General features: G+C 42.8%; 1 protein-coding gene across 4 annotated transcripts in view; it reads left to right on the top strand.

Moving 5' to 3' along the window:
* Window positions 1–215: 215 nt before the first annotated feature.
* CZH18orf25 (chromosome Z C18orf25 homolog) overlaps window positions 216–15711 on the top strand; it is a 46563-nt gene continuing 31067 nt past the window's right edge. For 2 of the 4 annotated variants that reach the window (XM_032675515.1, XM_032675517.1), the window contains exons 1-2: window positions 216–329; window positions 1829–1970. The gene's annotated coding sequence lies outside the window, so the exon portion shown is untranslated. Of the gene's footprint in view, window positions 330–1828; window positions 1971–4247; window positions 4271–15711 lie in introns of those variants that run through there. The other 2 variants (XM_032675519.1, XM_032675516.1) reach the window with 2 other exon arrangements.

The following is a 15711-nucleotide window of genomic DNA, read 5'->3' as shown; positions in this document are numbered from 1 at the left end:
CCTATCCCCGTTCCCATTCCCATCCCCGTTCCCATCCCCGCTCCCATTCCCATTCCCATCCCCGTTCCCTTTCCCATCCCCGTTCCCATTCCCATCCCCGCTCCCGTTCCCATCCCCGCTCCCGTTCCCGCTCCCGCCGCCCGGGGTCGCTGTGGCCCGGCCCGGCGCCGCGCGGCGCTCTGGGCCCGGCGGGCGGAAGTGACGGCGCGGCGGCCCCGGTGACATTCCCGGCGCTTCCCGGCGCTTCCCGGAGCTCCCGCCGCTCCGCCCGCCCATGCCCCGGCCGCTGCCCCCGCCGGGGAGCCCTGGGGGGGCCCTGCCTCCAGCAGGTGAGTGCGGCCGGGGGGGGCCCGAGCCCAGGGGTGAGATGGGATGAAAAGGGGTGGGATGGGATGGGCGGTACCGGCCGCGCTCTGCTGGGAGCGGCGGGAGCGGCCCCGCATCCCCCGGGATGAGGGTAGGTGCCCGGGGGTGCTGGGTGCTGTGGGGATACGCCTGCTCCTAGTCTTGCTCCTTGCCCTAGCCCTAGCCCTAACCCTGGTCCTGGTGCTGCTCCTGGTCCAGCCCCGCCACTGCTCTGCCCTGACCCAGCGGATGGAGATTCCCGGTGGAAAGCTCCCGGACCGCTTGGTCTTTCCCGGGGACTTTTGTAAAACAAAGTACCTTTTTTTGCTTTTCTCTTCCCCCCCCCTCTCCCTCCCGTAACGCTTTTTCAAGTCGTGTGAGCTGTTGGAGGAAAGAAACCCCCTTGGAATCACGACGGGTGTAACTGCTGCCCCGGGGTTGCGCTTCTCTGGGGTTTTTATTTTGTTGTTTCTTTTGTTTTTTGGTGGTGTATTCCACTGGTGGGAATTTCGATTTTTTTATGTGGAAAGAAAGTTCAAGTTGCTCGCTGTGTATCTGTCCCGGGTTCCCCTTGAGCTCCTGACGTCTAATGGGTTGCAGATGTGGCTCTGAGCCACGCAGCCATCCGAGGGGAATATAAAACTTAACTGTGCTACTTGTTCTTTTTTAAAAAGGGAAAAAAGGCAGCCTGGGCAGACTTGTAATATTTTAACTATTTCCTCAGTTCCAGTATTGTAACTTTCTTTGCCTTGAGGTTATTGGACAACCACTTAAAAGGCTGCTTTTTAAAGACTTGGGGCTTTTTTTTTTTTTAAGGTTTACCTTACTTCCACCTTTGTTAAGTAGGATCTAGTTCTACTTATGTCTTAGTTTGTTAACAGTGGGACAGGGCCACTTGCCTGAAAGTTTGTAGGTACCTTGTTGAAACCACAACTGCAGTAACTTAGTTAAACAAGGTCTTGGTTACGACTAGTTGTGCACTTTAAACCAGCACAAAGTACCGAACCACACTTCAAAGGCTGAAAAAAACTTGTGTGTCAGGATGCTGTGGCATAAGTCAGTCCTGTTTGATTTATTTTTTTTTTTTTTTGCACTGTCAAGTAATTCTAGCTTTTAAAAATGAATGAGTAAGTAAATCTTTGAACCCATGGGCATCTCTTTAAAAATGTAAAATTTCTTTTAATTCCCCCTCCCCCAGATTCTGTTTGGTTTTTACATCTCCTCTGGTACTTGTCAAGCATCACACCAAGTAATAGCTTCCCTTATGGGCAAGGACTACCCTATTTCCTCTTTCCAAGCTAAAAGTTTAAGTACAAACAGTAATAGCTCTCCCCTTGGAACAGCAAACAAATGCTAAATTTAAAATCTCTCTCTTAAAGTGTCTTAATGTTGCATAAGCCTTTTAAAAACATGTTTGACCTTGAGATGAAAACCGAGTATGGTACTCTTCTGAGGTCTCCGTGGTGTGGTTCTCCTACCCTAGTTAACACCTGTAATTGCTGTTCCTGTGGTACAAGAGCTGGAAGTCAGGCAGTCACAACAGCACAGCTTTCCCTGCTGCCCTGGAGGAGGGAAACGTGGCCTTTGAGGAGGGAAAAGGTTCTTAACAAGCTCTGAGGAGAACAGTAAGTTGCTTGTCATGTGTTTGCTAAACCCAGCCATCCCCTTCTATATATGTGTATGATACCAAAGCAGTGAGATGAAGTGTGGAGAACTCGTCTGTCCAGCAGCAGTAATTTTTTAAGTATTCTGAGTATTTCTCACCTCTGCCGATTTAGAGCAGCCTGGTGCTGGCACAAGAAGCTCCAAGGAGGGTGGGGGTGGTTATGTGGCTACTGAAAGCTAATAAAACACAGCTTTTTGTAGTTCTGGCGTCCTAGTGACACTGGTGTTTTGTCTGGGGAACCAGGGGGAGGGACCCTGTGTGTGATGGAAGGCAGTACGTGAGCCTGAGCAGCTGCTTTTCGCCCTCCAGTGCAGGGATAGCAGTTCTGACTCATTTTTGAACACTTGAATTTGTAATTACGCTCTGTCGACTGTTTCTGTTTGCTCTTCAGCCTAATTGCTGGTCAGCATCGTGAAGAGGTGGGATGAGAAATTCCTGAGAAATCAGGAAGAGGAGACGGCTGTGGCCTTACACACTCAGATGTGTGATGTGTGTGGCAGGGCAGCCTGGGCATCTCAGTGCACAGAGCCTTGGTGGGAATTACAGTGCACAAACCAGTCAGGATGCTTTAAACTGGGTCCTGCAGAGGGAGGGGGAAAGGGAAGGAACCTGAAGCCAACCACAAGGCAGTTGAGAACAGCCACAACACACAACAGCAAGCCCTGCTCTGACTGATAAAGGAGAAATAGGAAGGATGTGTGCCTGCCTTGGACAAACGGGCACTGTGGAGGAGGTGGGATTGATGAGGTAAGGTGAGATTGAACCAACAAAAAGAGATATGGAGTATCATAAGGGGCTTTGAACACTAAACATCAAGGAGATAAGTTGGTGTAAGCTGATCAGAGCAACAAGAAATAATTGCCTTGGCTGTCCTGGTACTCCCTCCCCATCTCCTTGATATGTATTTTCCTTTGAAATGCAGGCTTCTTTGCGTGGATTCTGTTCACTTTTCTTCACTTTCTCTTGTATGTTATCACATCAACTGCCTCCTCCACCAAGGATGTATGTGCCACCTGTGACCCACCCGAATATCAACATCTCACTTAAACATCTGTTAATGAGATGGGAGTCTCTACGTACCACACAGTGAAAGTGGCTGCAGAACAAGTAATCCACCTGGCTGGTTACCCTCTGACCAAAATGTCACCATTATCTAGTGATATTAGAAGCTTTGCAGACATTTCCAAATGAGTAGTTAGTTTCAAGCAACCTTCGTGTTATTGTCTATAACATTTCAGAGCTAGTGTACTCATGGTACGTTTTGACAGAATTGGATTTGTGGTCAATCTCAGCTTCTGCAGTTGACTCACTCAGAAAACTCTAAACACTGGCAGAAGCTGAGCAGCAGAGTTAATAACACATTTATTGGACCACAGTGAAAGATTTAAACACAATAGCTAGCAGTGTGTGACTTGCACCTCAAAACAAGCACTCTGGGAAAGAAGTAATAAAACTAGAAATTCATCTTTGCTCACTTGAACCTTATTAGCAGCAATTGGGAACTGAAAATGAAACAGCACTAGAAGAGGGCATAGTGCTGGGAAAGAGCTCTGGGTTAAAGTTGTGTGATACAGTTGTGTTGATGCTCTGAGATGACCTGAGGTTTATGTGGAAAGGAAACAACTTTTGGTTTTCCAGAACCAAGATAAGTGTTCAGCACGTAAGTGGGAGTTCAGCCTTTAACTTTAGCACAGAACTGTTACCAATCAGTGGCAGCAGATATTATTACAGGGAACTTGAACAACACAAATCAGCACAAAAATCATGCTTTCTTTCACATCTCTGTTCCACGTTTTTAATGCATACTGCAGTTCTGAGTATGTGAATGCAGTGTGTACAAATGTGGAATTCTAAGCAAAAAGAGAACTAGATGAAAGGGATTGTAAATGGAAATGTGCTTATAGTGTAAAAGTTAGCCTCTGCAGTTGCTTTCTCTAGCACAGTTCGTCTTTGAGCTAAGGTGAGGGACTGATACCTTGTCACTTGCATGGTGTTACTGCTTAAGGGTTCGAATTTAAAGGTATAGTTGTCTCTTCCCACTCGTTAGTGTTGCCTCTTCCTGTGTCTGACCATCCTGAATGGAGCCTGTAGTGGTTTCTCGGTGGCTGTGAGTGGCTCCCTGCAGTTGGGGCACACGTGGATTAGTCATTCAGGACTGGAAATGAGATGTGGCTCCGTGGCACAGGTGTTGCTGTTACACTGTGTCAGATGCATTACTGACTGCTCAGGGAGGTCAAGGAACCTGCCCGTGGTCATGAGGTGAGTCAGATTCAGAATAATCCATGCTAATATCCCTTTTTATTTAAGAAGGTATTTAGGGGTTTTGTATCAGTTTGACCACGTAGTCTGTCTGTCCAGTGCTCAGAAATTGATTGAAGTAGCAGAATAGAGTACAGGCTTCAGTCTTATCACACATTGTGATGTTTGCTCTCAAAGACTACTTAAAAGCTTTTATTGCTCAATCTGACAACTCTTGAATCGTAAACAAAACACGTGGTCACTTTTTAATTAAACTCCAGTGTTTAGAGACTCTTTAAAGCCAGCATTTTGCTTTCAATATATGTGAATCATGGATTTGACATTATAGTGAGGCTTCTGTACTGTCCTTCACAATGCTCTTCTGCTTCAATGCTTCAAATTTCTTGGAAATGAGCAGGAGGAGCCAGACCTCGATTGGTTAAGTATTCCTCTTGCTACCTTTCTGCTCTGATGTCTTGTTCCGTGGCGCTTGATCATTAGCGTTTCACGACTTATTTTGAGAAGGCAGATCCAACATGGGTAGAGGCCAAGTGACTCACAGTAGCAGAGCTGGGAATAAGAAAGAGCCAGACTTTATAATGCCAGTTGTCTGCATGATGAAGCAATTACCGTCTCAGTAATTTGTTTTTCATTGGGAATATTGCATTTCCATGGTACCGATGTGAGGTTGGTGCTGCGTGCTCCAACAGTGCTGTCAAACTTTCTGAAGCAAAGAGGAATGCTATGATAGCCAGGTAAGGTTGAGACAGTGTTGTTCTCTTGTACTGAGGCTTTTACATCAGCTGGTAATTCTCCTGACTCCTCAGCTAGCTCTCCTGGTTCATGCTCTCTTGGAATGCCATCTCTTGCCAGAAAGCCAGTTCTAAATAATCTGGCAATTTAGGGAAAAATGTTCTTAAAGAGTAGCTCAGGGAAGCTGTCTACTAATTCTTAATTTGTGGTTGGAAATACAATGGTTTGGAGGCTGTCTCCTAATTAAGTAAGTTGGATGAAGTGTTGGTAGTCTGGAGCCTCACTGTGTTTGATTAGAGGTCTTTTGGAAATTAAGTTGTCATTGTGGGAAGGAGTGGGCTTGTGGGTAGCAGTGCCCATGAGCCCATTGCTGATAAATACAACTTGAGTTGTCAGTAGCCGTGGTTCCTCCAGAGCTGGTAACACTTATTGATGAGCACTATGCAGACTCTGTGAGGAGTCATAAACTCCCCCCCCCCCCCCCCGTATTTCTTTGGACATTATTTTTTAGAAAGCCTTTAAGGCAAAATTTCATTTTTCATGGTTCCACTTACTGTTATTAGTAAGTAGTCTTAAAGCAATTTATGGGCTTTTGATCTGCTCACTGTAAGAAATTGTTGAATACCATAAAACTAAGCTAAGGAAATTCACTGAATATCTTGCCAGAGTTCACTTCATAAGCCCTCAATAATTAGCTATAGACCTCACCTCAATTTCCCTTGTTTGTTTTACAGGAGGAAAATGTTTTTTCTAGTTTTTAACATCTGTAGTGGATTTCACTGTTTGTCTGTATGAAACTTGCCACCCTTCAGCAACAATAAGACTGTGTTGAATGAATGGAATGGGGTTGAATTAATACTCCACACTTGATGCTCTTTTTTCCATCTATCTCTCCCTTTTGCTGGGAAAGTTGTTTATATAGTTTATGTCTGCTGTTGCTAAGGATTAGTTTTATGCTGAAGAAAGTTCTGCCAGCTGAGCCACTTTCTCCTAAACAGGAATAATAATGCAACAAATAATTTTGAGGTAAATGGTGGTTTTATTTATGGATAAGTAAGTCGTGTGGTTTTTTTCTGGGGGGGGGGAGAGGGGTGGTTGTGTGGTGTTCTTTTTTGTCTCCTGTCAGTACTTGCAGGCCACTGCTGAAAACTGCCTTTTAATTTTCTTTTTCTCTTTTTGTAGCTGGTAACTTGGTATCCTGTTACATACTGTTATTTAATTTCTGTAGTCAAATATATGCAAAGTTCTTCTATGTGTTGTGGGAAAGAAATGTCTGTTTCCTGGTCTGTCTGTTGTCCTCTTGAAGTCGAGCTCAGATTTCTTCTCCTTTGCCAACTGGGAGCAAATACTGTAGAAAGTATCTGGTAGTAAAACCCATGTTAGAGGCATTATTCAAAACACACATGTAACTGGCTTTTGGCCTGGTCAGTTCTGTTGTTTTGAAATACCCAAAGCAGCTTCTGTTCATCTGTAGAACCAACCTGTGTTTGCTTCACACTGAGACCTGTGTCACTGAGTGCTTTCTTCTTTTAGGAGCACTTTGGACACATAAAGGCTGTGCTATCAATTGTTAGCAATCTAGGGGGTGCTGAAATCAATCAGCACCTCTTGTTACTGGCCAAAAACAGGTCAAGGGTTTGGTGTCAAGAACAGCCCAACAGCAGTGGGTATCTTCCTGTAGAATTTCATCATTTGAATGCCACGTGACTTTGCCTCTAAGTGTATTGATACGATTTATTTTTCGTGGTATACCTGCTGAGAATTCATGTTGCAATATTTAGATTATACTGCTAGCTTAGTAATTAAGGGAATTAGTAATATTAGTGGTTTTGTGGATGAGAAAATGACTTGAGATCAGGGTTTGTTGGGCTTGCAGCTCTTGTCTGTAGAATTTAGGCACGTCACCTGATCTTCAGCTGGCCAGACCATAAAATGGGTATGTTACTGCTCTGTGCCAGGAAGATACTGCTCTAAGGCAAAGACATTCATTGGTGTTGAATTAAAGTATTTGAAGCTTTAAAATTCCTGAGGGTCGGTTTTGTTTATTTCCCATGGCAAAGATGCATAAAAAGGTCTGATCATAAAATATTTATAAACTGTAGAGTTACTTAGTATCTCATAACTCATCTTTGTTTAAATGGCTGCTGTAAATCCACTGCAAGTCTAGTTCAGTGCCTTGAGCTCTTGAATGGCTGTGAGATGGGGGGAAATGCTGGAGAGTCAATGGGAAGTGGCCAGGATACAGACCAGGAGGTGGTAGTGTTGGTTGGGTGGGCACCAGGGGCCCTGGAAAGGAACTTTACACAGAACTCGACAAAACAAGACAAACTTATCTCCTGAGAGCATCTCTTGTCCTGATGTCAAGGGTTGTGCAATTGTGGAGCAGTGTTTGGCAAGACCTGGTGAATCCCTGGTGCTCTGCCTTGCTCCAGGCCCGTGGCTGCTGCCTGCTGTGTAAGATTTCCTGCTGCCCCTCTGGATCCTGGCTCTGATCTCAGCCCAGGTGCACAGCTTTCCTCTGGGAGGTGGAGTTACCACCAGAGTTGGTGGGTGCTCACAGCCCCAGGGGGAGGCAGGTCTGTCTCTTTTCAGTGGCAGTGATCTCTGGGATGGATTAAAGGCTCCCTGCAGCCCATGTCCCATGGCACTCATTGCTGCCTCGAGGTTTCCAAATAGCACAAAAAGCAGGAGACATTTGTGCCTGTCCATGCTGGACTGGCTTTGATTTTTGTGGGAGACAGCACAAGCCCTTCTAGAATGAATCCCAGGGAAGTGGAGGAGTGAAGATGGTGAAATGGTGGAGTCACCATCCCAGGTATGGCACTAGAGGACATGGTTTAGTGGTGAATATGGTGGTGGTGCTGGGTTGAAAATTAGACTGGATGATCTTAGAGGTATTTTCTAGTCCTTGTGATCTTGGGAGTACTGCACTGCTGAGATGGATTTACTGCTTTGAAGTTGCATTGCAGTTGTCCTGACCCGCCATTTGGAGCTATTGGTGAATAACACAATGTTGATTATTTTCAGGGTATCTCAGATAAATTCTTCTTAAGATGTGCTTTGAAAATTAGGATTAATTTGCTGCTGTTATACTCAGGCAATTTAAGATATGGCTTTACTGTGAGCATTCTTGACCAAGGCAGAACAATAGACCAACATTTCTTGAGAAGAGGAGGCCTGTTTATACAGAGTGAGAAAGCACAGAATACATTTCCTTCTGGTGACGGGAATGGATAGGTAAAGTGGAAAGATTAGTTAAACTCAGTATCTTAGAAAAAGGTGGTCCATCTGTGTGATGATCCTCAGTAGCTAATACCTAGCAGAGAGAAAAAGAAACAAACCAATGCTATCCTAGTATTGATTTCTGCCACTGATTTTGTTGATAGAAAAAAATTAAAAGTCAGTCACTTGGAACAGGTATTAGTAAAGATATGCCCCCTCTAACTTTTGGAGTAGAGAGCTTTGCAGTCTTTGAATTGCTGTGCCCATGAGAAAAAGGGGTTCGCTATGGTAAAGAAGTGAGATTTTTTAGCAGGGTGAGTGCAGCTGGCCCAGTGCTTTTATCTGTGTGCAAGGACTGTGATTATTTTTGTTGTGGGATTCCAGTGCAGCTGGTGAATGTTTTGGGAAGCCTGTGTGCAGACTTGTGAACTAAACCATAGCTGGTAGTTACCTTTCCTCTGAAAGAGACAGAATATGTGCATTAAACGTTACAATGCAAAAGCTTGTATTTAAATGTGAAGTCTTGCTTCTTATTCAGGATGAAAAGTGTTTCTTTTCAAGATTACAAAGGATGCTCCGCAAAGCTTTGTATTAACACACAAATTTGTAATTTGTATTCAGTCTTGGATAATTTGTATATGCAGCCTGTTGAGCACCCAGTAGGTGCAGTCTATTTTTAACCTTCTTTTATTTATGCAAAACCAGTTGAAACAGAGCATTAGTTTAATCCTTTCTTCTTTTGTTTTCCACTGCAATTCTCTTACCGTGTCGGTTCAGAAGGGTCCTATTATTTGGGATTGCTACCAGGCCTGGTTTGTGAATCATCTGATAAAGAGCCAGCTCCACTCCCAGAAATGTGCCTTAGGTAGAATTGTATGCCAGTGAGTCAGCTTTAGGGCAGCATTTTCAAAGGAACGCTATATAAATTACACAGTATCCCTGTGGGGGTGGCACAGTGTTATGAAAAATCTGCTGTAGAGCATTGAGCACACACATCCACACAGAGCTGAGTCAACTGTCTTGAGCTAAATTGAGTGAGTGCTGGTCTCACTCCTCTTGTTTTAAGTGCGCGGGTACGTGTGATGCTTACAAGAAAATAAAAGAGAAAAAAGGAATGTATGGTATCTTGGGGAGGAACTGAACAAGCTGAGAGGTCCAGAAAACATTGGTGCTTCTTCTACATTTGTCTGGATGCAGATCTGTCTTTTCTGATAGAGGTCTAATTATTTGGATGGATGCTGTGTTAGTTAATTAGAAATGGTTGCTGTCTGTCATAGGGTAATGGCTATAAGCTGAGAGAGGGCAGGTCTAGATGAGATACTAGAAAGAAATTCTTGACTGTGATAGTGGTGAGGTGCTGGCACAATTTGCCCTCAGAAACTGTGGCTGCCCTGTTCCCTGGAATGTCCAAGGCCAGGTTGGACGGGGCTTGGAGCAACCTGGTCTAGAGGGAGGTGTCCCTGCCCATGGCAGGGGGTAGAACAAGATGATCCTTAAGGTCCCTTCCAACCCAAACCCTGTCTTCTCTGATATCTGTATGTATTGTTTGTACTAGAATGTTGCTGGCGAGTTCACTGATTAATTCAGTGTCAGCTAATGGAAAACAAGGCGATTCAAGGAGGGGGAAAAAAAGCATGACCAACACACAGCTACCCCTACATGGTTTTTGGTGAAGCTTTGCAAGTGGACAGGTTCATTATCACTTCTCATCTTCTGGGTTACATGTCCTTCTGTCAGAAGACAGAATAACTTTGGTTTTTGCCAAAAGCTTTTCCTGTATTATGAAGCTGACATGAACTGTGCTTTACAGTCAGCCCAGGCTGTGTGCTGCTTCTGTCCTTTCCTAACCCACCATCCCCAGACACACAGTCTGTCGAATTACCTTCAGAGTTCTTGACGAGCTTGCCTGTGTGTTTACATTTTTAAAAATAGTCAGCTGTTTTACATAATTTTATTAGCCCATGTTGTATGCATTTGTCATTACCTCTTTCACACCTCTGATTTATTCCATCTGTGCTCATCTGCGTGAGATAATGTAATCCACTGGTGATGGAAATAATTGTTTATGTAAGAACAAGCCATTGTAGTATTTAATTTCATATAAATATCAAACATATATTCAGATTTAGATGAAAATAACTGACTTTTGTGGCATTGGAACTGTGAGCAGGAAGGATCTGGAAGGACCTCCAGTTAGCTATGTACTCTGAACAATTAGCTTGTATGCAGCAATACAGTTTAACTTTTCATTTATGTAGTCACACAAGCCTAAAGAACATACATGATGTTATTTGCTGCAATAATATAGGTACAGATTCTCATTTTTTAAAAAAATTACAGCTTGCAAATAAATGGCAAGTGGTGAGAGGAGGTGGGTTGTCCAAATTGTTTTCTTTCAGCACAACTAAAATGGCACTAAAAGACACTGTTCTCCTAGATAACTTTTTTCATTTAAGCAATTGCTAGAATCAGCAGAAGAAGGTGATAAGCAGGGAAAAGAAGTGGTTCGTTGGACTCTGATTAAGAGGAAATGTTTTAGAAATAAACTAAAGTGATTTTAACAGCAGGGTGCTGTGAAAAATGTAGTACCTGCAAAGTAAGAATCTGTCCTGTCCACAGCTTCTGAAAAAAAGAGCTGGTTTGCTTTGTACAAAATGGGCATTCTTTATCATTAATCCATTCAAACAGCACCTGAAATGACAATGTTCAACTGAGGTTAAGGTGTCATGGTGTTTATTAAGTATTTCAGGCTGTTGAGAGATATTCCTTGTTCAGCTTAAATAAGCTGTAACTAGAATGAGGAACATTCTAGCTGTTAATATATAATACTGTATGATTTGGTTTGTTGTTTGCTTGACCTGAGTAGCTGGACTTGATGGAGCCTTCAACCTCAGAGTTCACAGCAAGCTGTGAACTTAACACCTTGAGATGTTTTTCTGAAATGGAGTTGGTTTTCTTGGTAATCCTCCTACCAGCTGATACAGAGCTGTGTTTTGTCTTTGGTGCATTTAGAACACTGATAACACACCGATGTTTTAGTTGTTGCTCAGTGCTGACTACCTTGAGTCAAGGGCTGTTTTAGTTATATGTGCTCTGCCGGTGAGCGCCAGAAGCTCACACCAGAAGATCAGGAGACAACAACCACCAGCAAAAGCTGCAGCTCCACAGGGGCTGAACAGCCTGCCTGCATGGACGTGGACATGGACGTGGACATAGAGGAGGAAGACCCCAGACCAAAGAGGCCAAGAGGCGCAGACTACGCGCCTGAGGGGCTGGTGCGTAAGTTGTGTAATTGCCTGGGGATTTCTTTGTTCAGGGTCCCTCTCCAGAGGCACCCACATCCAGCTGATCTGCTGCTCTGCAACTCTATTTCATCTGATGCCTCTCTGCTGTGGGAAACCTGCCATCTTCAATGTAACTCTTAGTGCAGTGGTATATATTACGTGACAGTTGTTCTTTAGGAAGCTCCTGTCAGCTCTGGGTTTTTTCTGCTTTTAATCACTTTTTTTATCTAAAAAAATGCCTTCCCAGTGCAAACAGTGCTGTGAAGGGATTGCTCAGGACCCTCTCCCGTGTGTAGGCTGAACCTGTGAGTTCAGGGTGTGATGAGACAAAACAGCAGGTAGCTTTTCATCAGATTTGTGTTTTTCTAAAGGGATAGTTTCTGCTTACCCTCCCTTCTCTCCTTCCTGACGGGTGTGGCAGAAAATTTCACTTACTTTCTCATTTTGATTTCTGCTGGCTTAGTTAAAGGAACCTACCCAAGAACGGGTTCTGGTGCAAAGGAGAGAATATGACTGTGCAGTCACAATTAGGTGGGAAAAGAGTAAGGGACAAAACTCATCCTTGTTAGTAGCAGCTGACTGCTGGAGAGGCTGGGCTGCCTTTGTTAACCTGACCTTCAAAATCATTCTGGATTTCTTAACTGAACTTCACATTTCCTTGTGTACAAATGATGTGCTTTTAGAAATGAGTCCACAATTTCAAAATGTTTTCCAGGTAGTGGTTTAATAATTTCTGCAAATCGGTGTGTTCTATGTGTGACTGGAAAATAATGTATTTTCTGGTGGAGAAATCTAGAAGTTTTTACCGAATTGCCTTTTAAAATAATTGGTCTGGTATCTGTTGATTAGTGAAATAATGACATTTCCAATCAGTGTCTAATTTAGTATCCATCTGTGTCTGTAAGTGTCACAACTTATTCTTCAGTGCTTTGTTCTCATTGCAGTAAAAAAAATGGTCTCTCTCTAGCACCACCTTGAGATTACCTTTTCTAGTACTGTTGCAGGAAAAGTGAGTGGCAAGAAAGGAATAGGAGTTTTTTAATATAGTCTCTTCTTGCTGATCTATACATTTCTCAAGTAGAACTAAATAAGCACATTTTTTTCACTTTGAGACAAGGCTTTCCTTGGTGTAGATATTTTCCCCTGAACTGCCTGTATTCCTCCCTGCAGCAAAGTCTGTTTGAGTCATGCTAGATTTTTTTTTTTTTTTCCAGTGAGAGAAAGACAAAGTTCTGGTTTATATGTACATGCTAATACTGGAATTGGTGATGTCTAAATAACCAGTTGAAGGGACCCGGAGAGTACAAATCTCACCAGTGCAGGTATTTTTTCCATGGACAAAGAAACACATGTCAGTGCTGTTGCCCTGTGCTGCCAGCTCACTGAAAATATAATTCACTGATCGCTGTGTGAGGGATTAAACCAGTGTAGTTGGAGTAGTTAAAGTAAGATCCCACTTAATAATAAAAAAATCCTATAAAATCATTATAATTAGACTGTTAACAAGGTGGCAACGTGTCGATGAAAAGTTTTTGGGTTTTTTTCTGGCTATCAGGCCGGAGACATGGAAAGGCAAGTACAGGTGTCGTACTTCCCCTTTGGGAGCTGTGAGGTAAATGATGTTCCCAAGCAGGACGTTGGTATAAAAAAGCCTGTAGTTCACTTTGGCTGCCCTTTAGCTTCGTGTCAAGCTCTCTTCGTTGTGCTCCCCGGGCTAAAAGGCTGAATAGGGCAGCAGCTGTTCTGCAGTTATTAGTATGGTTATTTAAATATATTTTCATTCGGCCAGGCTAATGTGCTTCTGGTTTCTGTCTGACCAGACTTTTCCTTTCCCTGTCTGTACATTTCAAAACTCTTAGAGAAGGTATTTTTCATTTCCAACTGCATGACCAGAGCAAAGCTGGGGTTTGCACTACCAGGTACGATACAAATCCCACCATGCAGAAGTCTTGGCCAGTCGTTCAGTTGTCAAATCTGTGTTTTATTTACCTTTGTAGTGGGAGAATTACTGGATTATGTAGATTTGTGAATGAATTACATAGAAATAGTGATTTTATTGCAGTATTGAGATGCATTTATGCCTCATAACGTGTGTATTCATCATTTGGGTTTGTTGATGCTTTTCTGTGGCCTTGGAAATAAGTTGTTCCTACATGATATTTACTGTTCACATTAAGTTACTATCTCCAGAAATTCTTCTTTCGAGTTGTTTTCAAGAGAGTTTTACTCAGCGCAAGTATTCACAAATATTTTTCTTTATATATATGTTCCTGTATTTTGCAGTATGCATTTTATGCATACTGCAGTGTGCAGTATGAATATTATTTTTGGAAGGAAAACGCTGAGTTTACTGTTTGGAGTTTTGGTTTTGTGGCTTTTTGTCCCCTCATGTTTAGCAGACTTAGTCTTGTCATCTCCATCTTCCTTGTGTTGTCCAATTTAAGCCAACCTTTCTTTCCTTAACTGGTGTTCCTGTCCTTTAAGTATTTTCATAGTTCTCTTGCACCATACAGCATTTCATTCATTAGCCTAAAGGAAACATGAACTCTATTTTAGTATTCTTAAAAAATGGAGTTTCAAAGTGAGTTTGGGACGAAGCTGAGCTTGGCACAGCCCCTTTTAGAAGCAGGGAAGTACCCTTATATTGTGCTGGAGATTACATACATATAATTACATACGTACAGTTACGTACATACAATAACAGGCATCTTGGGATGGATCAGGAAACTGAAGAAGGATTGTCAAGGTACAGAAAAATTCTCTCTGAACCATCCAGGTTTCCTCAGGATGCTCAATTACTGACTGCCCTTCTCTGCAGAAGTCCATTTTTTTTAGATTAAATCTTACTGCTGCTTTTTCTCGTTCGCACTTTGTTTTCTGAAATGCCATAAATTTATTGTTTACTGTGATTTTGAACCTATAAAGAATTTGTTCCATACCATTGAACTGCAAGCAAATGTGGTAGTTGAAAGATCTTTATTCTGTGTTGAATTCCAAGTGAAAATCTAGGTGAAAGGCAAAGTGTGAATAATGAAGAGAGGATGATAACTATTGATCTCTCAAACAAAATTTCCTTGAGGTAGCTTTAGGTATTTTTTGGTAGATAACATACAAGTTATCAATCAGATAAACAGCTTGGGGTTTATATTTATGCTGAAGCAATGCCATTTGTTAAATTATAACCTGAAGTAAAGTACGGGATACTGGTGTGGGTGGATAATGTTTCATGCTTGCAGCCCCTACTACTTGATGCTGCTTTCCTGGCAGATGTGAGGGGAACTAGGTCAGCCTTCAGGTTCTCATATAACCAGGACTTGTTTGGGAGACGTTCAAGGAGCTCTCAAATGGTGGGTTAGATACTCCTAAAACATCTTTAGGGGACTCACCAGTGTGGTGGTTCTTGCCTGAGAGCAAATCTGTGTTACATGTAGCTAATGCCTCCAAAGACAGTGCCTATAGCCCTGTCTCTGACAATTTAGTAGCACTTCCTGCCAGTTCTTTAAGTCTTTGGTACCTAAAGTCAACTGGCAGAGCAGTTCCACTGGAATAGGAGGGTGTCTGCAGTCTTGCTCTGTGATGTTCAGCAGCTTCTTCAGTTTCTGTGCACAGTGATGAAATTTCTCCTCTGTCACGTTGGTACAGTTTGGAAATCACCAGAAAAACTTTGTAGTTTTATGAGGTTGAGGTCCTGTTCAGCTGAAAGTAGACTTCCCATAGATCTGGAAACTGAACTATATTCTGGTCTGTCCAGGTGGATGACTGCCAAGTCTGGAAATTTTCAAGCTGGTGTTGTTAGAAGGACTAAAATTGTCTGTTAAAATATATTTAAAGGTCTAGGTAAAGAAGTTTGACATATGTTGATTATAACATATTGATTAAATTTTATAAGCTAGGAGTTCAGAAATATTTTTATTATTTTCTGATCTATTTTGATTATTCCAGTGAAGTGCATCATGTTTAATGTGTCTCCAGTACCATCTTTCATGGATGTGTAAAAACAAAGGAATAGTTCAGTGTAACATGATAAGTTCACTAGGAAAAAGTAAATTGAGAAAACCAACACAATACTGAACAGTACAATACTCTGCTCTGGAGCCAGGCTGGGAGAGCTGGGAGTGTTCAGTCTGAAGACGAGAAGACTCCTGGGAGACCTTAGAGTCCCTTCCAGTGCCTAAAGGGGCTCCAGGAGAGCTGGAATGCGAC

This window comes from Chiroxiphia lanceolata, chromosome Z (genome assembly GCF_009829145.1).
Source record: "Chiroxiphia lanceolata isolate bChiLan1 chromosome Z, bChiLan1.pri, whole genome shotgun sequence".
In the NCBI taxonomy this organism is placed as follows: Eukaryota; Metazoa; Chordata; class Aves; order Passeriformes; family Pipridae; genus Chiroxiphia; species Chiroxiphia lanceolata.
This window is presented reverse-complemented; position numbering and strand designations above follow the sequence as displayed.